Source organism: Canis aureus, chromosome 19 (assembly GCF_053574225.1).
Source record: "Canis aureus isolate CA01 chromosome 19, VMU_Caureus_v.1.0, whole genome shotgun sequence".
Lineage (NCBI taxonomy): Eukaryota > Metazoa > Chordata > Mammalia > Carnivora > Canidae > Canis > Canis aureus.
In genome coordinates, this window is record NC_135629.1 from 32,616,819 (window position 1) to 32,644,603 (window position 27,785).

The 27,785-nt window shown below is 35.8% G+C and overlaps 1 long non-coding RNA gene across 1 annotated transcript in view; it reads right to left on the reverse strand.

Annotated features, from left to right (window-relative positions):
• Window positions 1-216: 216 nt before the first annotated feature.
• The window catches only part of LOC144289832 (uncharacterized), a 170,385-nt gene continuing 142,816 nt past the window's right edge, over window positions 217-27,785 (reverse strand). The window contains exon 5 of the long non-coding RNA XR_013357809.1: window positions 217-916. This is a non-coding gene — a long non-coding RNA (uncharacterized LOC144289832). The remainder of the gene's footprint in view (window positions 917-27,785) is intronic.

A 27,785-nucleotide genomic window follows, 5' to 3' on the forward strand; every position in this document is an offset into this window, starting at 1 on the left:
AATAAGAAAAAATTTGAAAATTTGAAAATATTAAAAAAAAATTAAAAAACAAGCTGAAAAAGTCTCCTAACTTGATAAAGTTCCTTTCACAAACTTTTCCATCTGAGGACAAATTGAAAGTAGAGTAATCCTGGTGACTAAAATACAGAAGAGATTATTTTAATATCTTCTACTTTCAAAATAAAGCCTAAATTTACTAGAAAAATATTTGCTAGGCCAGGTTTCAAAACTATTTATTTAATATTTTTCATAACACCCAGAACTTACTAGGGGTAGAGTGGCAGGAGAGAGAGGGAAGGAGACCCAGGACATTAGGCAGAGGCCAGTGAACCTGCATCCTGATTGTAGACATAGTGGTGAGACCCAAGCTCATGGCGGGAACAAGGGGCAGCTGTCTGGCAGGTGCCTTGGCTCCCAAGAGAGCAGTTTACTCCCTTTCCAACACTACATTTTATAGTGAAACAAAAGACATTACCCCCCCTTAGAAGCTGGGTGTTTGGGTTTCACACCTTCTCATTTGGGCATTCTTTGGTTGGCCATCAACAAGAACTGATTGAAAAGAAATACAGAGATTTCAATTACTGTTAATGTGGCTTAAGTGTTTCCACTGTCACAGTCTAGGGCTTCAACTTTTTAATAAGTTTCCCATAATTATTGCAACTTTTTGGTCTAATTCCAGCTGAGGATTTAATGGGACTCATTCTGACAAGATATAGGATATTGTCCCAATAGATGTTCATTTGGAAATGGGCCACTTGCAATTTCAAGTGTGCAGAGCTGTGCAAGATGAAAAGCACTGGCAGTATAATTTCCACCTTGTGTCCCAGGCTCTGTGGATTTGTAGCTCATCCAGGCTGTCCATCTGGGGAGCAAACAGCATGTACTCCTTGATGAGAAACTCTGGCCAACCAACCAGCTGTGAAAAAAATAGATTACTCTTGTCATTTTTTTCTCCTAGGTAATTTGCTGGGAGTAAAAATATAATTTCTTAGAAGGTGTGCAGTTAAAAGCAAATACTAGGGATGTGTCTGATTTATATTTAAAACTTCACTACACTTTTATTTGTTAAATTTAATTTTCAACAATACCCTGGCTGTGATAATATTTTCTAATTCACAGGAGATGGAAAGGTTGGTTTCTAGTATTTGTACACTAAGCAAATACAGGAAGGAGGATGTGGAGGAGGAAGAACAGAGGAGGAGGACTCAGCTGGCAGGCTGATCTGAGCACAAAGAAATGCACTGTTGTTCTTCCCAAGGTAAAGAAGATATTATGGTGGAATTAAGTAACAGTTGGGAAAATAAATCTTCCTATTGCCCCCAGGAAGCTAAAATGGTAAATGCATCTTTTTAAGACTCTGACATATAACTTCATCCTTGAGAAAATTCAGGTCATGCGAGATAGATAATCAGGGTAATTATAGATCAATTGAGCTACAGAGCTAAAAGAGACTGTTAAGAACAGTATGAGTTATAACATGTAATATCTATATGTATAACATGTTGGCCATGCTATGCATTTTCAGCCAACCAAAGGGAATGGAACGATATATGCCAAGGTAAATTAAACTCTTCCATTTGTACCCAGTGGAGAGTTAATGACAAAATTTGAAATGAAATAATTTGCAGTAATACATCTGCACTGTGAGTTACAAAATATGTAGTCATAAATGAGTGTTGCACAGTAACTTGCTGTCTGGAATTTAAAAATTATAGCACTGTGTCTCATATAACCTTACCTAGAAATTGTTCTGACCCAGAAATTATTTTTAAAAAATTAATTCAAAACAGATATTAGTATTTTCTAATTGACATATTAGTGTTACATATTATTTGATTTATTTTGACATTGGCTTTTATTAGCTATGAATTAGTATATACATGTACACATATACATACACACTACTTGTATCCATAGTCCTTTTTTCCTACAACTCAATAAAAGAAGGATTCTTACTATTCAGTAAAAAGAATCCAAACAAACCAATTAAAAATAATACACAAAGATTTGAACACAATCTCTACAAAGGAAGATACATTAATAGGTAAGAAGTACATGAGGAGGAGCTCAACATCATGAATTATCAGGGCATTACAAATTAAAACAATAGTGAGACACCATTCCACATCCATTAGATTGAATAAAATTTAAAAGCCTGACATTATCAAGTGTTGAAGTGGCTATGGAGCAACAGGAACTCTCCAACATTGCTGGTAGGAATGCAAAATGGTTCACTTTAAAAAAAAAATAGTTTTGGGATCCCTGGGTGGTGCAGTGGTTGGGCGCCTGCCTTTGGCCCAGGGCGCGATCCTGGAGACCTGGGATCAAATTCCACGTCTGGCTCCCGGTGCATGGAGCCTGCTTCTCCCTCTGCCTGTGTCTCTGCCTCTCTCTCTCTCTCTCTCTCTGTGTGTGACTATCATAAATAAATAAAAATTAAAAAAAAATAGTTTGGCACATACAAAATTTTTTTACTATATGACCCAGCCATTCTACTCCTAGAAATTTATTCAAGAAAAATGAAAACATATGTCCACACAAAGACTTGTATATGCATGCTTATGACCGCTTTATTCATAACAGTCAAAAACTGGAAACAATCCAAATGTTCACTATACCCAGTGAATGGCTAATTAAACTAAGATATATTGATACAAAAAAAAAAAAAACTACTCAGCACTAAAAAAATAACTACTAATACACACAACACAGGAAATCTCAAAACATTATTATGCTGGGGTACCTGGGTGGTATAGTTGGTTAAGCCTCTGACTTTTGATTTTGGGTCACAATCTCAAGGTTGTGAGATCCAGCCCCACATCAGGCTCCATGATCAGCAGGTAGTCTTCTTGGGATTTTCTACCTCTCCCTCTGGCCCTCCTCTCTCTCTCTCTCTAAAAATAAATAAATAAATCTTATTTAAAAATGGTGCCAAGCAAAAGAAGCCAGATTCCTAAGGGTACCATATGATTCCATTGGTATAAAGATCTAGAAGAGTCAAATCTAATCTTTAGTGACAAAAAAAAAAAAAAAAAAAAATTAGTGGTTGCCTGGAACCAGACATAGGAGATGGTTACTAAGATGGGCACAAAGGAACTTTCTGGGTAATAAAAATTGTATATATCTTGATAACTTTGGTACCTCAATAAATGTGATTAAATACATTTTTTAATTGTCAATGGCTTTTAATTCATTTAGATAAGCCTTTAAATAATTATCAAGCTTCTCTCTCACTTGTCTTCCTTTCACCTCCTTCTCCAACAAACCCACCACATTAGCCATCTATGTGTAACTTGAACATGCCAGACACACTAAAATCTTGTGCAAAGCCATTCCTTCTGCCTAGACAACTATACTCTCAGATCTCACTTGATTCACTTCATCTTCTTCAATTCTTTTCTCTGTGAGTCCCACCCTGTCCACTCTATCTAAAATTCTAAACTTCCTAACATTGTCTATAACCTATTCTGTTTTATTTTTTTCTGCATAACTTCTATCACCTTCTAATATACTCAATATTTTACTGATTTTTATTACATTTTAGCTTGCCCCTCCAACTACAATGTAATGTTATGGGTTTGGAATTTCTTCTATTGTATTCATTGTTGTATTCATTGTTGAATCCCTAGAACATTGCCACATAGGAGGCACCTGACATATGTTTGCTGAATAAATGAATAAATAAATGCATAAAAGAAATAAAATCAACTATATAGTCATAATACTAAATAGGAAAGAACCAAATTCTCACATTAAAAATAAGATAATCAAGGCCAGCCCAGGTGGCTCAGCAGTTTAGTGCCGGCTTCAGCCCAGGGCCTGATCCTAGAGATCCAGGATTGAGTTCCACGTCAAGCTCCCTGCATGGAGCCTGCTTCTCCCTCTGCTTGTGTCTCTGCCTCTTTCTCTCTCTCTCTCTCTCTCTCTCTCTCTGTGTGTGTCTCTCATAAATAAATAAATAAAAATCTTTTAAAAAATAAAAATAAATAAATAAAAATAATATAGTCATATCACAATAAAAAACAAAGCCCAACTACATTCACCCAAATTAAAAAAAAATAGTCACGGTTAAAAATTCTTTATATTAGGGGGCAAGACGGCAGGAAAGTAGGGTCCCCAAGTCACCTGTCCCCACCAACTCATCTAGATAACTTTCAAATCATCCTGAAAACCTACAAATTTGACCTGAGACTTAAAGAGAGAACAGCTGGAATGCTACAGAGAGAAGAGTTTGCACTTCTAACAAGTACAACTCATTTTTAGCCACTCTGCACTGAGCAAAATGACTAGAAAGAAAAACTCATCACAAAAGAAAGAATCAGAAATAGTACTGTCTGCCACAGAGTTATAGAATTTGGATTACAATTCGATGTCAGAAAGCCAATTCAGAAGCACAATTATAAAGCTACTGGTGGCTCTGGAAAAAAGCATAAAGGATTCAAGAGACTTCATGACTGCAGAATTTAGATGTAATCAGATCAAAATTAAAAATCAATTAAATGAGATGCAATCCAAACTGGAGGTCCTAATGACAAGGGTTAATAAGGTAGAAGAAAGAGTGAGTGACATAGAAGACAAGTTAATGGTAAGGAAGGAAGCTGAGGAAAAAAGAGAAAAACAATTAAAAGACCACGAGGAAACGTTAAGGGAAATAAATGACAGCCTCATAAGGAAAAATCTACATTTAATTGCGGTTCCAGAGGTCACCAAAAGGGACAGAGGACCAGACAGCATATTTGAACAAATCATAATTGAGAACTTCCCTAATTTGTGGAGGGAAACAGGCATTTAGGTCCAGGAGATAGAGAGGTCCCCCCTTAAAATCAATAAAAACCATTCAACACCTCGAAGTTTAATAGTGAAAATTGCAAATTCCAAAGATAAAGAGAAAATCCTTAAAACAGCAAGGGACGAGAGACCCTTAACTTATATGGGGAGAAATATTAGAATAACAGCAGACCTCTCCACAGAGACCTGGCAGGCCAGAAAGGGCTGGCAGGATATACTCAGGGTGCTAAATGAGAAGAATATGCAGCCAAGAATACTTTATCCAGCAAGGCTCTCATTCAGAATAGAAGGAGTGATTAAGAGCTTCCAAGATAGGCAGAAACTGAAAGAATATGTGACCACCAAACCGGCTCTCCAAGAAATATTAAGAGGGACTCTGTAAAAGAAAGAGGATGCCCAAAGAAATAATCCACAAAAACAGGGATTGAATAGGTATTATGATGACACTAAATTCATATCTTTCAATAGTAAGTCTGAACATGAATGGACTTAATGATCGCATCAAAAGACATAGGGCTTCAGACTGGATAAAAAAGCAAGACCCAGGCAGCCCAGGTGGCTTAACAGTTTAGCACTGCCTTCAGTCCATGGCCTGATCCTAGAGACTAAGGATTGAGTCCCATGTCGGACTCCCTTCATGGAGCCTGCTTCTCCCTCTGCCTGTGTACTCTGCCTCTCCCCCCACCCCCCCCCCCCGTGTCTCTCATGAATAAATAAATAAAATATTTTAAAAAAGGAAGACCCATCTATTTGCTGTCTACAAGAGATTCATTTTAGATCCAGGGCAACTACAGCCTGAAAATGAAAGGTTGGAGAACCATTTACCATTCAAATGGTCCTCAAAAGAAAGCAGGGGTAGCGATCCTCACATGAGATAAATTAAAGTTTATTCCAAAGAATGTAGCAAGAGATGAAGAGGGATACTATATCATACAAAAAGGATATATCCAACAAGAGGAACTAACAATCAGGAATATTTATGCCCCTAATGTGGGAGCTGCCAAGTATATCAATCAATTAATAACCAAAGTAAAGACATAATTAGATAATAATACACTAATACTGGGAGACTTCAACATGCCACTTTCTGCAAATGACAGAATTTCTAACCACAACATCACCAAAGAAACAAGAGCTTTAAATGATACACTGGACCAGATGGATTTCACAGATATTTACAGAACTTTACATCCAAACACAAATGAATACAGATTCTTCTCAAGTGCACATGGAACTTTCTCCAGAATAGACCACATACTGGGTCACAAATCAGGTATAAACTGATATCAAAAGATTGGGATTGTCCCCTACATATTCTCAGACCATAATGCTTTGAAACTTGAACTTAATCACAAGAAGAAATTTGGAAGAAACTCAAACACATGGAGGTTATAGAGCATCCTGCTAAAAGATGAAAGGGTCAACCAAGAAATTAGAGAAGAATTAAAATATTCATGGAAACTAAGAGAATGAAGATACAACCATTCAAAATCTTTGGGATACAGCAAAAGCAGTCCTGAGAGGGAAATACATCGCAATACAAGCTACCCTCAAAAAATTGGAAAAAAACCTCAAATACACAAGCTAACCTTGCACCTAAAGGAACTGGAGAAAGAACAGCAAATAAAACCTACACCAAGCAGAAGAAGAGAGTTAATAAAGATTCAAGCAGAACTCAATGAAATAGAGACCAGAAGAACTGTAGAAGAGATCAACAAAACCAAGAGTTGGTTCTTTGAAAGAATTAATAAGATAGATAAATCATTACCCAGCCTTATTAAAAACAAAAAGACTCAAATTAATAAAATCACAAATGAAAAAGGAGATATCACCACCAATACCAAGGAAATACAAACGATTTTAAAAACATATTATGAACAGCTATATGCCAATAAATTAGGCAATCTAGAAGAAATGAATGCATTTCTGGAAAACCACAAACTACCAAAACTGCAACAGGAAGAAATAGAAAACCTCAACAGGCCAATAACCAGGGAGGAAATTGAAGCAGTCATCAAAAACTTCCCAAGATACAAAAGTCTAGGGCCAGATGGCTTCCCAGGGGAATTCTATCAAACATTTAAAGAAGAAACAATACCAATTCTACTAAAGCTGTTCTGAAAGATAGAATGGGATGGGATACTTCCAAACTCGTTTTATGAGGCCAGCATCACCTTAATTCCAAAACCAGACAAAGACCCCACAAAAAAGGAGAAATATAGACCAATATCCTTGATAAATACAGATGCAAAAACTCTTAACAAGATACTAGCCAATAGGGTCCAACAATACATGAAGAAGATTATTCACCATGACCAAGTGGGATTTATCCCCAGGATGCAAGGCTAGTTCAACACTCGTAAAGCAATCAATGTGATAGATCATATCAACAAGAAAAAAACAAGAACTATATGATCCTCTCAATAGATGCAGAGAAAGTATTTGACAAAATACAGAACCCATTCCTGATCAAAACTCTTCAGAGTGTAGGGATAGAGGGAACATTCCTCGACATCTTAAAAGCCATCTATGAAAGCCCACAGCAAATATCATTATCAATGGGGAAACACTGGGAGCTTTTCCACTAAGATCAGGAACAGAGCAGGGATGTCCACTTTCACCACTGCTATTCAACATAGTACTAGAAGTCCTAGCCTCAGCAATCAGACAACAAAAAGAAATCAAAGGCATTCAAATTGGCAAAGAAGAAGTCAAACTCTCCCTCCTTGCAGATGACATGATACTCTACATAGAAAACCCAAAAGACTCCACCCCAAGATTGCTAGAACTCATACAGCAATTCGGCAGTGTGGCAGGATACAAAATCAATGCCCAGAAATCAGTGGTATTTCTATACACTAACAATGAGACTGAAGAAAGAGAAATTAAGGAGTCAATCCTATTTACAATTGCAGTCAAAACCATAAGTTACCTAGGAATAAACCTAACCAAAGAGATAAAGGATCTTTACCCTAAAAACTACAGAACACTTCTGAAAGAAACTGAGGAAAGCACAAAGAGATGGAAAAAAATTCCATGCTCGTGGATTGGAAGAATTAATATTGTGAAAATGTCAATGCTACCCAGGGCAATTTACACGTTTAATGCAATCCCTATCAAAATACCATGGACTTTCTTCAGAGAGTTGGAACAAATCATCAAAAGATTTCTGTCGAATCAGAAAAGACCCCGAGTAGCCAGGGGAATATTGAAAAAGAAAACTAGAGTCGAGGGCATCACAATGCTGGATTTCAAGTTGTACTACAAAGCTGTGATCATCAAAACAGTGTGGTACTGGCACAAAAACAGACACATAGATCAATGGAACAGAATAGGGAAGCCAGAAATGGGCCCTCAACTCTATGGTCAACTAATATTCGACACACCAGGAAAGACTATCCACTGGAAAATGGACAGTCTCTTCAATAAATGGTGCTGGGAAAATTGGACATCCACATGCAGAAGAATGAAACTGGACCATTCTCTTACACCACGTACAAAGATAAACTCAAAATGGATGAAAGACCTAAATGTGAGACACGAATCCATCAAAATCCTAGAGGAGAACACAGGCAACACCCTTTTTGAACTCAGCCACAGTAACTTCTTGCAAGATACATCCACGAAGGCAAAAGAAAGAAAAGCAAAAATGAACTATTGGGACTTCATCAAGATAAGAAGCTTTTGCACAGCAAAGGATACAGTCAACAAAACGAAAAGACAACCTACAGAATGGGAGAAGATATTTGCAAATGACATATCAGATAAAGGGCTAGTATCCGAGATCTGTAAAGAACTTATTAAACTCAACATCAAAGAAACAAACAATCCCATCATGAAATGGGCAAAAGACATGAACAGAAATTTCACCAAAGAAGACACTGACATGGCCTATAAGCACATGAGAAAGTGCTCTTCATCCCTTGCCATCAGGGAAATACAAATCAAAACCACAATGAGATACCACCTCACACCAGTGAGAATGGGGAAAATTAACAAGACAGGAAACAACAAATGTTGGAGAGGATGTGGAGAAAGGCGAATCCTCTTGCACTGTGGGTGGGAATGTGAACTGGTGCAGCCACTCTGGAAAACCGTGTGGAAATTCCTCAAAGAATTAAAAATAGAGTTACCCTATGACCCTGCAATTGCACTGTTGGGGATTTACCCCAAAGATACAGATGCAGTGAAACGCCAGGATACCTGCACCCCAATGTTTATAGCGGCAATGTCCACAATAGCCAAACTGTGGAAGGAGCCTTGGTGTCCATTGAAAGATGAATGGATAAAGAAGCTGTGGTCTATGTATATAATGGAATATTACTCAGCCATTAGAAACGACAAATACCCACCATTTGCTTCAACGTGGATGGAACTGGAGGGTATTATGCTGAGTGAAGTAAGTCAATTGGAGAAGGACAAACATTATATGATCTCATTCACTTGGGGAATATAAAAAATAGTGAAACGGAATAAAGGGGAGAGGAGAGAAAATGAGTGGGAAATATCAGTGAGGGTGATAGAACATGAAAGACTCCAAACTCTGGGAAACAAACAAGGGGTAGTAGAAAGGGAGGTGGGTGGGGGGTTGGGGTGACTGGGTGACAGGCACTGAGGGGGGCACTTGTTGGGATGAGCACTGGGTGCTATGCTATATGTGGCAAATCGAAATCCAATAAAAAAATATACAAAAAATAAAATTACTTTATATTAGATTAACAAGCGAACAAAAGGAAAAGTAGCAGCGATATTAATATTACTAAAGACTAATCTAAGAGAATAACATGTTTTACAACTTATTAAAATAATCCAACAGTTATAAATCTATAGGCATCAAAAAACACAAAACCAAAAAAGGCAAAAATATTACAAATGAAGCAGAGCTTGGTAAATACAAATAACAGTGGAAATCTTTCCAGAGTTGAACAGATCTGCTGCACAAAATAAGTATAGGTAGAAGAATTAAATGAAATAATAAATTTATAAGATATTTATTTCTCAGTGAACATCTTTATTTCATTAAAATATAAGCCCCACAAACAAAGTTATATATCTGTGCTATTGACTTGCTATATCATCAGCACCTAGAAAAGGGTGTGGTATAGAATTGAGCTTGATGAATATTTGTTGAATGAATATTTGCATTAAAAAATTTCACTCCATACTTAACTAACAAAATCTTTAACACAACATTTTTAACAGATATTTTTAAAGAAGAGCTTTGCAAATCACATAATAGAAAACTGTAGGATAAAATCTGTGAAAGAACATATTGTAATGTAATGTAATCCAACAATGCAGCAAAGAATAATAATACCATGTGATCAACTAAGGTATATTCTAGGAATGCAAGAGTGGCTTAATATCAGGAAATCTATAATTATAAATTCATCATATAATTAAAGGGAAAAAATCAAATGATTTTGTTGAAAGAGCCTTAGATGAAACTAAGGGCCTTAAATAAAACTAAGCCACTATTGCTGACGTAAAACCTAAATAAAAAAAAAAATAGACATCAATGACTTAAATATAATAAAGTTTATTTACCAATGACTAAAAAATAGTATTCTAAATTATGAAATACTAAACCCTATTTAATTTAAGTTGGGAGCTGTACTGAGACACCTGTTATCATCTTTGGTATGTAATAGTAACTTGACAATTTGAAAAAATAAAACGGAGCAAGAAAATAAAATAATAGGCATAGATATTGGGGAAAAAAGAAATACTATCTTTTTTTGGTTGATTGTAGGATTCTGTGCCTTGCAAACTCAAGAGACTCTGGTAAACTATTACTAAATTTAAGGAAAAACTTTGAAAAGAGCTGAATACCATATACATAAACAGAACTCAACACCTTTCTGAATAAATGCAAAAGTATGTGATGTTCTTGAATGGGAAGATTTCAAAATCACCAAAAAAATCTAAAAATTAATATTTGAAATTAATACAATTAAAACTGGGGTAAGAGACGTCTAAGAATTAGATTCATTTATATTAAAGTTTAGATCTAAGATGGCAATAAAGGGCCCCAAAGGAACTAAGAAAAAGATGAAGAATAGAAGATGACATCTCTTATCAGATATTAGAACTTTCATATTCTACTGTGATCAAATTAATCATAATGGCACCAAAATATCCACTGGGTGGTCAGTATAACAAACAGAGAATCCACAAACAGATCTCTCTAAATTTGAGGATTATATATCAGAAATTTTATTTCAATTCAGCTAAAAAAGAATGAATGGTTTAAGCCATGTAGACCAAGTTGGTTATTCATCTGGGAGAAAATATAGGCGACCCTCTCTCTTGTACCTTAAACAAAAATAAATCTCAGATAAAGATTAAACCATAAAAAATAAAACATAATAAATCTAGACTACAGATTAAACCATAAAAATAAAACATAATAAATCTAGACTACATGTATAATCTAGAAAGTACAGAAAACCTTTATAATAAAGACAGAAAACCCCAGAGATAACAAAAAAAATATAGATGAACCTACACTACAGATAATTGTTAAACATTTGTATGGAAAAAGATACAAACAAAGTCCACAAAAACATATGCGGGTCTGAGGATATATTCCCAATAGAAATAAGAACTTGGAGGGTTAATATCTATAATACAGAAGTATTTTTTAAAAATTAACAGGAAATACATACATACATCTGTAAATTTCATCACAACCTCATTATTTGGATGTGTTTTTTTGTTTTGTTTTGTTTTTGCTCTGTTTTTTTGCTGATTAACCAACTAATAAAATGCCATAAGAAAATTAAATTAACAGGAAAAATAAATATTCTAATAGAAAAATAGTCAAGGAATATGAAGGAACAAACCTAAATGACCACAAACATGTAAAAAAGATATTCAACCTCATTAAAAGTAAGGAAAAAACCAATAATCAATAAAATATTTTCTACCTAGTGGAAAGGCAAAAATTAAAGAGTAATAATGTCCATTGGTTGTAAGGATGAAAGAAAATGGATCTTCTATGTTGCTAATGAAAATATGAATTGGTATGGTCCTTTTGGAAACAGTGTGGCAGCATTTATTAAAACTAAAATACCTATAGCCTTTGAGCTAATAATCCTGTACCTCAGAATCTCCCCTAATAAATTCTTAAAGTATAAAAGCACTAATATCCAAAATAAAAAGGTATTTACAAGAATATTTATAACAGCACTATTTGAAATAGCAAAATACTACAGAGTAAGTGGTGCCTTCAATAACAGGAAGTTAAACTCTGGTCAAGTCACACTAATGACTATTATGTCTCTATCAAAAAGAATGAATTAGAGCGAAGCCAATACACTTAGAATATTCATGTGTATTGTTAAATAACTTTTTGACATTACACAAAGTATTATATAATAAGATAATCCCATTTTTATGGGATTATGACCTAGAAACCATGTTTGTTCATAACTCTATGGCCACAGAGAATAATACAAGAGGCTATGTACCAGGTTGTTAACATAGGTCCCCTGGATAGAAGTTTGGTGATGTGGGACAAGAGGATGGGAGAAAGGTAAGAAGGAGGAGGAAGCCAAGCAAAAAAGAAAATACTACATTTTTAAAGCAAAGCATAAAATACTACATTCTTAAAGTACAAAGCATGTAATCCCATTTGTGTATTTGCAATGTGTATGTGTGTGTATGGTATATGTGTGTGTGTGTGTGTGTGTGTGTGGTGTATATATATGTGTGTGGTGTATATGTGTGTGCCATAAAGAGAGAAAAAGAATGTGTGAGAGAGAAATAATTTACTAGTTTCCAGTGGAAAACAGTTTTTTAAACCATCTTAAAATTATTTGGTTCTTTTCTGCTTGGGTGAATCTTTCAAAATGTTTAGAAGATAAAAATAGATGCAAATTATTTAAGTATTTTACAACCTTCCAGAAGCTTATATCCACACTCCTGAAAAGAGAAAACACTTGTTTCCAGAAATTTCCTTATGACTGAAATGGTATGAACTTTATAAAGACTGATAAATATCACAGAACAATGTACATAGAACAGAAATAACTTAAGTTCAATCTCTTTACTTTTAGGCTACCCTTATTAGATTCTTATATCAGAGAGAGAATTGTGAAAACAGGTATTTCATTTAAAAAAGAAATAAGCTCAAGTTGGCTGTTTCATCAGTAACTGCAAAAACAAGGATTTAAAGTAGGCAAAAAAATGAATTTTTCAATATTCAAAGAATCATGAAATCAGAAAGTCCGATTTCATTTCATTTGATTTCATTCAAAGGCTATCAAGGATTTCCATAAAAGAGGAGTAACTATTCATTCTCATTCACTACATTGGTTTCCTGTGGCTGCTGAAACAAATCACCAAAACTGAGTGGCTTACCACAACAGAAATCTATTCTGTCAGAGTTCTAGCAGCCAGATGTCCAAAATCAGTATCACTGGGTTGAAATCAAGATGTTGGCAGACATGTAGTCCCCCTTAGGCTCTAGAGAGAACCCATTATTTTCCTCTTCCAGCTTCTGGTGGTTGTCAGCATTCCTTGGCTTGTGACCACTTCACGCCAATCTTCACTTCCATGGTCGTGTTGTCTTCGCCTCTTCTGTCTGTGATTTTCTGCTACCTCTCTCTTATAAGGACACTTGTAACTGCATTTGGAGTCCGCCTGAATAATCCAGGAAAACGTCTCCATCTCAGGATCTTTACTTAGTCACATCTGCAAAGAACATTTTCCCAAATAAAGTAATATTACAGGTTCCAAAGATTAGGACTTTGGATACTTATGAGGGCTATTGTTCAGCCTACTACAAATACTGCAGTAGATAAATTAGTACAATCTTTATGAGGGATGATTTGTTTACCTGCATTTAAATGCTTAAAAATGTATGTACCTTTGATGAAAAACATCATTACTAGAAATGTATTCTAATAAAACAGTTCATTCAATTAATAATTATAATGTATATAATCATGTGAACATGGATGTTTGCCTAAAATAATTTTTATAATAATGAAAAATTGGAAATAGCCCAAGCACCTAACAAAAAGAGATTAGGTACATAAATTATACACCCATAAAATAAAAAACAAAGCAACCATAAAATAAGAAGTATAAATGTGTATTTATACTCATGGAAAGACATATATGGTATGTTAAATAAGGATATCAGGTTACCAAACAGTGTGATCCCATTGAATATATGTTTATGTCCTTCTGTGTTTATATGTATTTATATATATATATATATTTATGTATGTATGTATATATGTATATATATATTCTGAAGCACAAAGAATGGAAGTATGTACCTCAAAATATCAACAGTGATTATCTACAAGTGGAAAGATTAAAATTTATTTTTCTAAAGTGAATATGTGTTGCCATAATAATGCTTTTAAAGTCAAGTAAAAAGACTTGTGCTTCTGGGAATGAAAGACTAAGAGACTGCTCAAGAACTTCCCTACACACAAACACTCACAAAGTAACACCGGGATATACTATAAAGAGCACCAATCTTCAGGGCATGGAGAATGAGGAGAATAGAATACAAAAATACTATATGCCTTTATCCTAGAGCTAAGTGTAGCTGACACCAGCAGGTAAGTGAGCAGGGTAAAGGGTGTGATTGGGAAAATTGCCAAATCTCTGTCTTGAGAACCAGAAAGACAAAGTTGGGGAAAACTTGAATGCTGAAGGTAGTGGGGAAATCCTGGAAGGGAAAAAGCCAGAGAAAGAACTGTCAAATTCCTGACCTATATTTCTAACTGACCCCTGAACCATACATTCATGGAACAAGCTCAAAGCAGCTCAGCTAGTGACAAAACATCTGAACTGAGGTCTAAGCTACCACTGCAAGAAACAAGATTTGCAAGACTAGTCAACATAACTGTCTACTAAAACAAAAGAGGCAATAGTCATGTGAGTTAAATAATATAATACAGAACCCCCCACAACTTAACAAATAATATTTAGGACACAATTCAAAATTAGCAAACATGTGAAGAACCAAGAAAATGGAACACTTTTTCAAGAGAAAAAAAAAATCAACCAAATCTTTCTCTAAGCTGAATCAGATTTTGGAGCTAATCAATGAGGATTTTTAAATGTTTATTACAATTAGTCTAAATGAAGTGAAATAAACTGTGCTCACAAACAATGATGATGTTTCTATCTTCAGTGGTTGGTATGTGAGGTCAGCCAGGACAGTTCTTATACACAATTTGCCCTGTACCATGAGCCTCAAACTCATGTAACTACTCAACTCAACATCTATTGGTTCACACATGAATTCATGCCTCAAATGTCTTTGAACTTCAAAAGCTTTTCTTTATTCTAGTAAACTTCTAACTCATTAACAGATTTCAAATATCATTTCTAAAATACTCATCAAACGTCAATTGTTTGCAAGGTTTGGTGCTAAGGCTAGAAATCTAGAAAGATGACTAAAATAACCATCTCATAGCCTTTGTGAAATGAAGTAGGAAATAAATGAACAAGTAGGTGCCTCTTTGCTTGCTATCTAGTAAGGATAAGCTAAGTATTATACACATATTATAAAAATTATATACTATAGATGAGGCACCATAATGCTCATTACTCAGGATTTTCAACTCGAAGGTGAAGAAGGGTATGCTTTTTTTTTTTTTTAACACAAACACATCCCACTGGAAAGTCTGATATGCCTACTCCTCCCCCACCTCCTACTAAGTGATGGGGAGAAACACTGCCATAGTGGTTTACTGCCTTTGATGAAAGAGTTTCATATCCCTCATATTTGTTAGGGCTAAAAAAGATCAAAACTCCAGCTATATATAATTATTTTCTAGTTAAACACACATATATTAGTGGTATATTGGAGTTTTGTAAAAATACAGGAAATACTATGATGTGCTAATTGTGCATTCCATCATTTTGAATTTTTACTCCTCTGGTTCATATTCTATGATTACATCTCCAATGGAGTCTGAACACCAATGCCTGACCCATGGACACATATAAAAGTCTTAAGAAAGTCTTATGAAAAATACTCATGGATTAATTATTCCTAGAGTTATCCATAAGAATGTTATCCCAAAATGCCTCCCTCACCTCACCCAAGTCCCAGATGAGAAGAGCCTAGTTAGTAGATCCACGTAGGCAGAAATCAAACTTGTACCATCCATCTGGTAGCAACCATCCCAATAATAAGGGTTACTGCTCTTGTCCAGCTGTAGACTCAACTTGCATTTGCCCTAAAATAGTAAACCAAAGAGAGCTGAAACAGAAGCTAGAGCGTTAAAGAGACTCTGATTGATCATTAATAGGTTTAAATATTTGCAGTTAATTGAGTTGTGCTTACATGACATAAGGTCATCAGTTGATTGGGTTAATTTAGTCCAAGAGCTGGCCAATCCAAAAAGAGAAAAAGAAACAACAAAAGAAGAGTGATACTAGCTGTATTTTTTAAATTGCAGACAGATAGGTGTCAGTGCTTTGGCTGTGTTTATAGAATACTGAATTGGAATGGAGGCTCCTATGAAAATGGAAACTTCAGGTATTAAATCAATATGCACATGTACATAGCAAAGCATCCCATAGAAATTAGACATGTTTTACTTTAAGCTGATTTTTAAATGTTGGATCCATAAATGCATATGACCATTTACATTTTAAAACTTTTGCTTTTAAATGTTAAAATCTGGTATTTGCAACAAGATGTTGGTAGAAAGCTTCCTATTAACTTGCTTTGACTATTTTAGTTTGTACAGGACAAGATTATTTTTCTTCCTTTTTTCTAATTATAAATGTAGCATATTCTCACACAGATAACTTGAACATTACATAAGTATCAAAAGGCAAAAAGAAATCTCCCTACCCAAAGGCAACTGCATTGTTCATTTAGATATATTTTCTTCCAATCTTTTTCTTTACATTTTAAACACAAGTATGATTATGGTGGACCATATATTATCCCCGTGGCTTGATACTACCATTTCCTTTGTGCTTACTTATTTAAAAGGCAATCACTTCATATTTGCAGATGTTATTAGCTAAAAGTCATGATAGTGTATACTTGAAAAAAAATTTCTTGGAAGAACTATGAGATAATGTCATTAACAAAGAACTAGAAATATACTGCCAGCAGTCTATCATGCCAATTCCATGCTTGAGAAATCTGAGATCAGGCATGCATTTCTCTCTACATGCAACTATGACCAAAATAGCTATCTCCAAAGAAGTTTCAGAAAAAAATATTCATGTGTGTCCTGCTATTTTCTTGCATGGTCTACCTAAAATGATTCATTAGCAATAAGCTTTCAGAATAAAGGATTTTTTGTTGTTATGTTACTTGTGTGGGTTTTTTTTTTTTTAAGAGCTAGTTAGGAGGGACAGAGCAAATACATGTTTTCTTATGAAAATCGAATATCCCAACAGTACCAATTTGGGATGCCTAAATGACATCTAGAAGATGACTATGTCTTTCTCATCAGTGCCGGAGTATAATTAACCTCCATAACAATAACCTCAGCCCAGGAAAGCAGGAAAGAAAGTTGAGAATGAGCTAGCTGAACCCCAGATGTCAAGGTTGGGAACATTCCAGAGAGTTTCATCTGGAAGCATCTACAGCCAAACCTGTCCCATCTGTAACAAAGGTAATAAATTCCTCCTTCAGAGGAGAGAAAACCAGAACCAGTAAAACAATGTTGCTGAGTCAGGTTTTTGGTACGCTGGTACCATTCTCTGAGAGCCTTCAAGAAAGGACTGAAGAACCTAGGAAGTCAAGAATTGAAACTAGAATGCTAACAAAATTCAAAAGAAAACACAAATTACAAAGATATATGAGTTAAGTTAGTTGAAAAGAACATTGTTTTCTTTTTCTTCGCCCCCCTCCCACCACCACCCCAAGCCATAAATAAGATACTACAGTGCACCCTTCTGGTCAAAATGCAAAACTAACATTCAGATAAAAGTCTAGCCATCTCTTCTAATTCTTTGGGGATAATCTCAGAGTTTCTGGTTTCCTCCTCTAATGAGGAGTTCATAGCAATGACCTCACTTGCTGACGTTTTATTAAATTACAAAAGAAGGAGATTTTCCAACGTGGAACTTATTTCCATATGGAAGTTTTGTCCCTCTGAATTAAGTGAACATGGTGGCAAGGAAAACTGAAGATCTTTGATGCTGTATTTACTTAATATCTGCGTGGGCATCTGATACCCCATTCTTTTGGCTTTCTGGGAGCTTTGCCTAAATGTGACAAATACTTCCTAAATATTTGTTGAATAAATTAATCAAGCAAATTTCTGAAGCTTTCAGTAAAATCTGAAAACCAATTATATTTCAGCCCATATGCAATAGCTCTGAAAGTTTCAATAAAGGGAAGCCCAAAGTATTGTGCAAAGGAAAAGCAAGTATGAAAATGCCTTGCCTTTCTTGTTACAAGTTTGAACACATGCATTAACATCAATATAGAGTTTACAAGCAATTAAAGCTGATCTATATAGAACCACTTGCTATCCTTATTAGTAAGTGAAGGCTACCATAAGTCACTCTGAAGAACTCTGCACACTAGCTCTGACAGAGCAATGAGTATAAAAGGTAGTTCATAAACAGCTTTGCATAAGAAAGGCTGATTCCAGACCACCTGTGGAGGGCACCATGCAAAATGCATGAGCATCTTATAAAAAAAAAAAAGTTTCAGAAACTCTTAGTCCCGTTTTTGAAACTAATTATAAGTATGTTATCATCTACTTTCTTCTTTTTTTAAAGATTTTTATTTGTTTATTCATGAGAGACAGAAAGAGAGGCAGAGATACAGGCAGAAGAAAAAACATGCTCCCTATGGGGAGCCCGATATGGAATTCCCCAGATGGAGGATCACTCTCGGAGCCAAAGGCAGATGCCCAACCACTGAGCCACCCAGGCATCCTGTCACCTATTTTCAAAAAATTGACAACAATCAGGACAGTTTCCTAAAAAGTAATCAATTATGCAAAATTCCATTTCTCCCTAACCCAATTAAAATGGAACAACATAGTAAGTCTTCCTTCCCTTTAGAAGGCTCATATTAAAATTTGGAATGTTTAAATCATTTCTTCACATATTATCCTTTTTTCTGTTTTATATTTGAAAGTATCAGGGGCACCTGGGTGGCTTAGTTAGTTAAGCATCTGCCTTCAGTACTTCAGGGTACTGGAATCGAGCTCTGCATCAGGCTCCCCACTTGGCAGAGACCCTGCTTCTCCCTCGACCCCTGTTGTTCCCTGCTTGTGCGTTCTCTTTCTCTTTCTCTATCAAATAAATAAACTCTTTTTAAAAAAATAATTTACAAATGAAAGTATCAAAAGACTTAAAACAACAGTATAAAAAGTCAGCAATATCTCTAAAACATCATTATCACAATCTAGCCATGTTTCACATCTTGTGAGAGCATCCATAATTATCTTCCTACTCTTGGTCACCTTGCAGGAATCTATCTCTTTGAGAACTGTTTTCTGCTGTGAACACAATCTCTTCAAATTAATGAGGCTAAGAATTAATGTTTCAGTAAATGGGAATGCTTTCTTTGGCACTGGGTTGACATTATGCCATACTTTTAAATGCCACCAGCTGTATTCCAATATACAGTGCATTACATGGTCTGCTCAAGTCAATGATTCATCTGACAGACAACACCTTAAAAGCAAACAGCATGACTCAGTGTTAGCAAAAACAAATTTTATACATTGATGAAAGTTTGGGGACATTCATATAGGGCCCTGCTATATACACTACTTCCCAGGCATGCCAGTTAAGAACCAGCTATATTGACCAGGTGCAGACAGAAAGAATTATTAGACATTCTAGAGATAAAAAGTCACAAAGAATTATGAATGCTGATTTCCAAAAATAAGTGTTAGTCTGAAACTCTTTGTAAAAATTACCTCAGCCACAGAAAATCAATGAAAACAGGAAAGAAGTCCTCTCCTTAAAATCTAAACACACACACACACACACACACACACAAATCTTCAAGCTTTCCTAAGACACACTTGGGATTCAATTTTTAGCAATAAATCATCTTGCCTATAAAGATTTCTTGCAGCAAGTTCAAGCCAAACAGATATCAGACACTATAATGCTAGCATAAAAATACAATGGTAAGAAGCAAAGTTCACTGACAAAAGATTCAGACTCGATAGGGATATCAGCAGGATGCAATCAGAGAAGAGGGAAGAACAGAGGCTTCCAGAAGAAATGAAAGACTGCTCTTCTGGCTTGTCAGGGCCATGGGAAAAAATGCATTTAAAATTGAAAAAAAGTAGCAAAAAAGAGTAACCAGGGGTTAATGTTTCTTGAAATAGAGATGAAACTGAGAATCATGAAAAGCAAAGAAGGTTTCCAAAGCAGATACCTGCATCCCCCAAATCTTGAGAAGGCAGGCAGTGAAAGTACTCGCATATTATAAAACAGCTTGCCTATCGCAGAAACACCTGGATCCATGGGCAATAAACCCGAAATTGTGTCCATATCAAATGCAAGATGAAAGAGAACATCAAGAAGTAGCAGACCAGCTTTGTGGAGTTATAATGTTGTGATCAGGAAATAATATGAAGTGGGGCAATTGCAGAGAATCCATAGGGAGTAACCATAGGTGGGTAGTTGGGGCAGATTTATCTGGAGGTCAGTCTCAGTAAATATTTTGTAAAATTAGAAATCTGCCAGAAATTAAATAGATGATACAATAAGCTAAGACTTTCAAACCACCCATTATATAATGCTGTATGGAAGGTTAGTGATGGATGTGCAACTACAAAAGCGATGGCAAAATCCATAATATGCAAAAGTTTGTTGACAAATAGAGGTCAATCTGTAAGCCCACCTTGTGCCTAATTATGGTGGTGGGTGTTGACAGTATGTGGAGGAAAATAAGACACCGTCTCTGTCGTCCAGCAGTATAGGAATGAAGGGCTCTAGAATGCTTTAATCCTTAGGAAAATCCTGTGAGATAAATACTATGATCTCCATTTTACAGAAAAGGAAACTGAGGTTTGGAGAGGTTAAGTATCTCACTAAAGATGCACAGCTAGAAATGTGCTAATTCAGAACTCTAAGCATATGATCTTTCCACTAAATCACACTTTCTAATACATTAGAGAATAATAGGTGGCATTTTTAAGAAATATCAACCAACATAAAATAGCATATTTTTAGTGTCAAACACTAAGAACATTTGGTAACATACAGCACAGTTAAAATGTATGACTATGGTGAACTGCTGATTGTGTCTCCTGAATACCAATGCTGGAGCTAATCAGAAAGAAGAGGGCTCAAAGAGGGCAGATGTAGTCAAGAAAAGCAGTGGACAAAGGGGTAACTTTCTTGGAAGGATATCATGTGCAGGAACGTTACCATGGTCGATTCAAGGCATAGGAAAGAGAATGTCCTAACCAAAGTGGACCTAGGAGGGGCCACTATGGAGAAATGCAGCATGGGCAGGTCACACAGAACCTGGGGAACTGGGCTAGAAAGTTGAGATTCAAAGCAGTGTGAAGGAGAGAACACTACAGATTTCTGAGCAGAAGACTAAAATTCCCACTGCTTCATTATAGTCTAAATTTCTCCTTATGTTAGTTTTCTAATGCTGCTGTAAGCAATTACCACAAGTTTAGTGGATTACAGCAACACAACTACTATCCTACAATTCTGTCCAACATGGATCTCACTGGGCTAAAACCAAGTAGTCAGAAGGGCTGCATTAACTTTGTGGAGATTCCAGGAAAGAATCCCTTTCTTTGCCTTTTCCAGCTTTTAGATGCTGCCTACATACTTTGGCACCTGGCCCCCTTCCTTCGTCTTCAAAGTCAACAACATTGCATTTCTTGGACCACACGTCTACAGTCACAGCTCCTTCTACCCACATCCATAAGAGTTATCTGCTTTTATGGATTCATGGGATTAGAAAAGGGCCATGTGGATAAACCAATATACTCTCTTATGGTTAAGGTCCTTAACATTAGTCACATCTGCAAAGACCCTTTTGCCAGGTAAGATCATATATTTACAAGTTCCAGGTATTAGGATACAGACATTTTGGGGACCATTATTTTGCTAACAGGGTCCTGACTATCACCTGCCCACTCACATATCTCTAGCCTCTGTGGTTGTCATGCATCCTCCTCTCAGTTCCCTAGCTCCTCTCTACTTCCTCTCCAAACCTTAATGGCAAAAACTATTTACTGAATGCCAAAATGCTTAGTATGGTATTCCTGTCAAATGACTGGGAACATTATTAACCAGTCAAATAAAGGAATAAAAGACTGTGTAAGAAAGACTTGAAAAGGGATCCCTGGGTGGCGCAGCGGTTTGGCGCCTGCCTTTGGCCCAGGGCGCGATCCTGGAGACCCGGGATCGAATCCCACATCGGGCTCCCGGTGCATGGAGCCTGCTTCTCCCTCTGCCTGTGTCTCTGCCTCTCTCTCTCTCTCTCTCTCTCTCTCTCTCTCTCTCTTTCTCTGTGACTGTCATAAATAAATAAAAATTAAAAAAAAAAAGAAAGACTTGAAAAAGGTGAGGGCAAGGCAGAGGCAATAGGCCAATGCTCATGAGAGGTAAGCATGGTCTGGAATTGAGGTCAGTGTGGCAGAGAAGCACACTGTATCTGCAGAGCCAGACTCCATCACTAGGAGATGTGATAGAGGGGAATTTATAGCCCTTTTTTGAGCCCGGTTACTGGTCTAATAAAGTGGTGATACAAATAGTACTTTCCTCACTGGATTATTGTGGGAATTGATGAAATAAATGTAATTAAATATACTGCAACCACTTATCACATAGTAGGTACTCAATAAATGTTACTTCCCTCTCCTTTCCCAATATATGGAAAAATAAAGCAACTGAATTATAGTGAGTGATTCATAAGAACCAACAGAGAGATGCAGAAGTATTAAATGTTAGGCTTAGTTCAGGATAATTGCTCTTTCCACATGGGTAGAAAATGCCATTTTGCTTCTCTTTATGATGTGTGACCATATTTCTATACAGAACTAATGAAAAGATGTCATTAGCAATGAATATTTAATTGAAAAATTACAATCTAGAGAAATAGAATTTAAACATAAGTGATAAGTACAAAATGAAAGTTCTTAAATATGTGTGTATGTATAATATCACTAAAGATCAAATGCTGTATTCATAACGATTGAGCATTAGAAAATTTTTGAATTATTTATTTATTCATTCATTTAAAAGTATTCCTTGAATGCCTTTTTTTTAAAAGATTTTATTTATTCATTCATGAGAGACACAGAGAGAGAGAAAAAGAAACAGAGACACAGGCAGAGGGAGAAGCAGGCTCCATGCAGGGAGCCCAATGTGAGACTAAATCCTGGGACTCGATCTTGGGCCAAAGGCAGGTGCTAAACCACTGAACCACCCAGGGATCCCCCTTGAATGCCTTTTATATGTCAATATGTAGCATATGTTAAACACTTGAGATACATTTTACCCTCTTCGAACTTACATTCTAGAGGGGGAGACAAATATATATTTGTGTGTGTATATATATATATATATATATATATAATTAATATGCATATATAGTAAGTAAAATAAGTGAATAATTTTCCTCCTCAAGGTTTTTTTCATGGGTGCCTAATAAGTACAAAATTTTTTCATGGGCCTTTAATAAATATGCAGATCTAAGTTACATTTTAACTCCATAAATTTTTCATATTAACACAAGAAGAATGGTACCTGGGTGGTTGAGCATCAATCTTCAGCTCAGGGCAGGAACCCGGGGTCCTGGGATTGAGTCCTACATCGGGCTCCCCACAGGGATCCTGCTTCCTCCCTCTGCCTATGCCTCTGCCTCTCTCTGTGTCTCTCACAAATAAATAAATTAAATATTAAAAAAAAACAAGAAGAAGCTTTAAGAAATATTATACCTAGATAAGATCTATAAATAAGGCAGGGAGACTCAATAATCAGTTACTCTCAAGTATATACATATACAAAGAAGTATGCTGCTTATTTTTATGTCCCACATCATTCTAAAAATGTTTATAGATAGCTAAAATAAATCCATATATGCAACAATACAAAACAAAAGAGAGAAGAAAAGGGGGAAAAAAGAAAGAAATGAAGAGGGAAGGAGAGACAAGGGAGGGAGGAAGTGGTGGGGAGTAGGAATGCAGTGGGTGAAAGAGGTCGGAGAAAGGAAGGGAGGAAAAGTAAATAAATACAACAGCAGGAAAATGAGATGAATCCTATAACACATTTCTTTTCTGGAAAGGTACTAGAAATTAGAAACTGAGCTACTTAGCAGTCAAAGCAAAGAAGGAATATGATTACCAACAATAATCACAGACTTCTAAAAATAAATTTGTGCCTGAAGAAAAGCATACCTATACTTGCTCAGAGATCCAAGAGGAATCTTTCCCACAAATTCTCCTCATACTTGTTACCACATTTTCAACAACAGTTTAGGCACAACTATTTTAATACTGGTGTCTTCAACACACTGGAAGGCTGCCGGTGCGTGGTAGAGGAAGACGTGGAGCTCCAGCAGCCCTCCAAGATTGACACCCCAGATCTGTTCCATATAACATACAGGGAGCTGGTCAATGACACAAGTAGGCTGCACCATGAATGCTTTCCATCTGCTCATGTGTGAGGAGAAAGACTGGAAGCCTTTGATGTTAATAAATGGATGAAGCAAAGATCCTTAGGCATTCTTTTTTTTTTTTTTTTTTTAAGATTTATTTATTTGAGAGAGAGAGAGAGAGAACACAAGTGAGGCAGAGGGAGAGAGAGACAGCAGACTCCCCACTGAGGACAGACCCTGACATGGGGCTCGATCCCACGACCCCAAGAACATGACCTGAGCTGAAACCAAGGGTTGGACACTTAACTGACAGAGGTGCCCCCCCTTTAAGCATCCTTAAGTGTGAATATAGTTAAGTAGCTAAGCTTGGTAAGACTAGAACAAAGAAAAATTTGGAGTATGTCCTCTGCCAAGAGTCTGGAAGATTAATCTTCTAGTCAACTGGATGCCCTGGGGGTAAATTGGCATCTTCTTATTCAAGGCAAGAAACCTTCCAGAGCACTTGCCTGGCAGAAGACCACCTTTCCGGTGCACCAAGGCCAGATGAGTCACGTAGCACCCAGTTGTGGACATAGCTATAACCTAAATGTCTTTCTTGAACAAAATATTAAAATGCTCAATGAATCATACATTTGAAGAGAACAGTTGCAAGATAATTTAATTCTGCTACCACAGTTTTATTGATTTTATATATTCCTTTACTTTTAAAATACACTGGAAGCAATTAACCCTAGTGGATTTTGACATTTGCTGTTCCTCAGAGTACTATCAACTTTAATTAGATTCCAGAAATGAAGTAACAATATCTTATCAACAGGAAGACATTTTGAGGATATAAAAGTCAACATCAGACACCACCAACTTTAAGAAACATTAAAAGCCAAACTTGTAAAACAGATAAATTAGAGGGATATAATTTACATTTCCAGAAGTATTCCTGACTTTACAAAAGCGTTCACTGCAGGGATCCTTTAAATAGCAGACTTCTCTTGTACATTTGAAATATTAACTAATTTACAAAGAATTCCATTTTCAGGGCATATTTATGGTGTTAATCTAGCCACATGGCAATTAATAAAGCTTAACTCTTCTACATACACATTGAGCAAGGCGAGGCAAATCACTTCACTTCTCTGATGTGTGGTTTCCATCTCTCTACCTGTCCACACTATCACTCAGAATTGATGAAAGGGGTAAATATCTTATTCTTGAAAGTGTTCTGTAGACTTTAAACTTCTTTCCAAATATTCATCTTTATACAAGAAGGAAGGAAGGGCTCTAGCATTTGGATAGTGCCTCATGTACACCAGGTGCACTCATATACATTATTTGATTTTTTCTTTGTCACACTGTTACTTGAGTCATAGCTTTACCACATGAGGATTCTGTGACTCAGATCTTGCTCACACAGCTACTCAGTGATAATTCTAGAATATTAAGCCTGTTCTGTCTGACTCTAAACTCCTCTGTTCGCTCATTCCACTACGTGACACAAGTTCAAGTTCTTGCTCCATTATCTACTAATAGCATGACTTGAGCAAGTTAATGAACCCCTCTGAAATGCAGCTATCTTGTCTCAAAATTAACATGAAAATATGCCTTACCTCAGAGGTTTATTGTGAGGACTGAATGAGCTGATACACATAAAAGCCTTGGTATTGTGCCTGACAGAGTAAGTACCCAATATATAGAGATTATTTGAGGTTTTTGAGCCTCCCCCTTCCCCACAAAAAATTTTTTTAAAAGTTTTTGAACCCAAACAAAAGTTAGTACACACAATAGCACAAGCAGGATTTAAATATCTATAAATGGAAAAGAATGGTTTTTCTAAGCAGAATATGCAATATCAGAATATTATTTCCAATATTACTATAATATTTCTATTATGCATACTTAGTAAAAGCACTAGATTTAGTATGAATAGTCAGGAATCCTGGATTCTTAGCTGAGTCACTAACTAGGAATTTTGCTTGAAGCAAAATCTCTGTATGTTTCAGCTATCTTGACTATCAAAGAGAGATCAAAATATGAAAAAATAACAAAAGTGATAACAACATATAAATCTAAGTGGTACCAATTTTTCCATTCCCCAAAATGGCAGACCATTTTTATTTGAAATAAACCTTCTTTCTCTCAGTCACTATAAAAGCTGGAGAAAATTAAAACAAACACTTATTTGAAGAGAGAGAATTATCAAGACAGTGAGGATTTGAAGGACCCAGATCTTAAAAAGAAAGATCACCCAGAAAAGTGCACTGGCATTTGGCACCACTCTTCTTTCTGAAGACTTTGTGAATTCTCAAGAAGCATCTGAAAGATAAGAAAAACTGAACAGAAAATCATATCTGAAAGGCTGTAGAGCTGGACAGAGTTTACTGCAGTCCCACAAAATTTGTGGTTCTGAGTTCACCCAGCAAGAGGGGCCTGAGTAAATACTTCAGGCTTCATTTGGTATTTGTGAAGTGCTATCACTTAGGAGTATAAACTCTAAATAGAACAGCTCTCACAGAACTGAAACCCAACTTTTTATCTGCTCCATCTGTGAATGGATTAAACTAAAATGCCTAGTGTATCCACAAGCCAAAAACAATGTAAATCCTCCCTGAAGTAAGATATGATTCAGAGATTTGAATTACCTCTATAATCTTTATAAACAATGACCCATGTTCAACTAGAAGTAACAAAGCATGACATAAATTAACTAAAAATAAAAATGGTGAAAGACAATAGAAAGAGACCCACAGAAGATAGGAATATTAGAATTATCATATAGAGACTTTAAAGCAACTAAGTGTTATGCTTTTAAAAATACATGACAAAATGGAGAATTTCAAGGAAAGACCTGAAAATTATGGGGAAAAAAAAGTCAAATGAAATTATAGAACTAAAGAGAAAAAAAGAAAACCAAAATCCAGTAAATGAAATTAAGGACTCAGTGAATCAGTTAAAAAGCAGAGTCAATCCAGCTAAAAGGAGAATCAGTAGACTGGAAGATAAAATAGAAAAAAATAATCCAGCCAAAAGAGACAGAGAGGGGAAAATATAAAAAAGAGTTTAAGAGACATGTGGGATATAGTCAAAAGGTACAATATGTATAACTGGAGTCCCCAAAGAAGAGAGAGTATGGGAGCAAAAGCAAAATCCGAAAAGCTAATGTCTGAGAATTCTCTTTAAAAAACTACAAGAAGATATTAAGCTATAGACTCTAAAATTTCTACTACAAATCCCAAGTAAAATAAATACAAAGAAAAATCACACCTAGACACATGATAAAACTGCTAAAAATCAAAGACAAAGAGAAAAATTTTACAACTAGAGGAAAATGTCACATTACTTCTGGAGGATCTACAGTAAGTAATTAAACCAATTAACAATAGAAACCAAAGACAATGGGATATCTTCAAAGTGCCACAGGGCAAAAAGTTACCAAACCAACAATTCTAATCACAGT